Consider the following 2352-nt stretch of genomic DNA (forward strand, 5'->3'; position numbering starts at 1 on the left):
AAAACCTTGCATGATAAACAAAAGTTAAAAGAATTCACAACTAGAAATCCTGTACTAACTTCAGGACATTCTCAGCAGAATTATTTCATGGTTAAGAAATGAAAAATAAAAGTGAAAACCAGCAAAGGGAGGAGGAACCACACTAAAAGAACAATAAATTAAAGGAGAGAGTAATTCAAATAAAAAACAGAAACAAACCAAAATGACATGGAATAAAATCTTCTCTCAATACTGTTGAAAGTAAATGACATAAAATCATCAATAAGAAGATATGGACTGGAAGACTGGATTAAAAAACAAAACCAACAATATGCTGTCTCTAAAAGACTCTCCTCATACACAAAGACCTCTACAGAATGAAGGTCAAAAGATGTGAAAAAAAACTTATTATTCACATGGATCTCATAAACAAGCAGAAGTTTCTATTCTCAGAAAAAGTGGACTTCAAGTCAAAATTAATCAGAAGAGAGAAAGAAGGATATTTCATACTGGTGAAGGTGAGTATAAACCAAGAAGATATAAAAGTTTTAAATATTTATGCCCCAAACAATGGAGCATCTATGTACATAAAACAAACTCTTCACAAATTTAAGAATCAAATAGAACACAACAAAATAATACTGGATGGCTTTAATACATCTCTCTCACCCCCAAATAGATCTTTGAAACAAATCCTAAATAAATAAGCAACAGAATTAAAAGTACAATTAATAATTTAGACTTAAAAGACATAGACTATTTCATACATCAAAGACTAAATACACTTTCTTTTGACAGCACATGAATTCTTCTCTAAAATAAGCCATATATTAAACCACAAGCAACTCTAAGCAAATACAAAAAAAATAGAGACAATACCTTGCATTTTATTATAACATAATGGAATAAAATTTAAAATCAATAATAATTGGGGCTGGAGATGTGGCTCAAGTGGTAGTGCGCTTGCCTGGCATGCGTGCGGCCCAGGGTTCGATCCTCAGCACCACATACAAACAAAGATGCTGTGTCCGCCGATAACTAAAAAAATAAATATTAAAAAAAATTTAAAAAAAATAAATAAAATAAAATAAATAATAAAACAAAAAATAGATTCTACTCTAACACCTGGAAACTAAATAATACAATATTAAGTAACCAATGGGTAGGGGAAGAAGTCAGGGATTAAATTAAAAAATACTTAAGAGGTAAATGAGAATACTGACAGAACTTATCAAAATCTCGGGGACACTGTGAAGTTAGTTCTAAGTGGAAAGTTCATTGCATTGAACTCATTCATTAAAGGAATATAAAGTCACCAATTATATAATCTAAAATTGAATTTCAAACCCTAGAAAAAAGAAGAAGAAATCAACATCAAAAGCAGCAAAAATTATAATCAGCTGAAATTAATAAATTTGGAACAAAAATTCAAAAGCTTTTTTAAAGTTGACTCTTTGAAAAAATAAATAATATTATCAAATCCTTAGCCAGGTGACAAAGAGAAAGAGAGATAAACATTAAGTTTCTAAAATTCATAATGATGAAGGAAATATCCCCATGGACACCAGTGAAATACAGATGAAAATCAAAAACTACTTTGAAAATATATACTCCAAAAATTGAAAATCATGAAGACATCAACAAATTTCTAGAGATATAAAACCTACCCAAATTGAATCAGGAGGACATAGAAAATTTAAACAAATAAATTTCAAGCAATGAAATTAAAAAAAATAATCAAAGACTACCAACAAAGAAAAGCCCAGGACCAGATGGCTTCTCAGGTGAGTTCTAAAATACCTTCAAAAGGAGAAGTTACACCAGTACTCCTCAAATTATTCCATAAAATAGAAAAGGAGGAAATCCTTCCAAACTCATTCTATATCAAAACCAGCAAAGATACATCAAGAAAAGAAAACTTCAGGCTAATATTTTTGAAGAACATACATGCAAAAATTCTTAATAAAACCCTGGCAAACCATATACAAAAACATGTGTGCCATGAGCAAGTGGTGTTCATTCCACAGATTCAAGTCTGGTTCAACATACTGAAATCAATAAATTTAATTCTTCACATAAAATTGACTTAAAGACAAAAATCAAATGATTATCTCAATAGATGCAGAAAAAACATTTGACAAAATTCAGCATTCATTCATGGTTAAAATACTAGAAAAACTAGGAATACTAGGGATATTCCTCAACATTGTAAAAGCTATATATACTAAATCCAAGGCCACCATCCTTCTAAATGGAGAAAAAATGAAAGCATTCCCTTTGAAACCTTGAATGAAACAGGGTAACACACTTTTATCACTCCTATTTAACATAGTCTTTGAAAACCTAGCCAGAAAAATTAGACAAAAGAATGAA

This window comes from Spermophilus citellus (genome assembly GCF_964194105.1).
Source record: "Spermophilus citellus genome assembly, chromosome: 2".
NCBI lineage: Eukaryota > Metazoa > Chordata > Mammalia > Rodentia > Sciuridae > Spermophilus > Spermophilus citellus.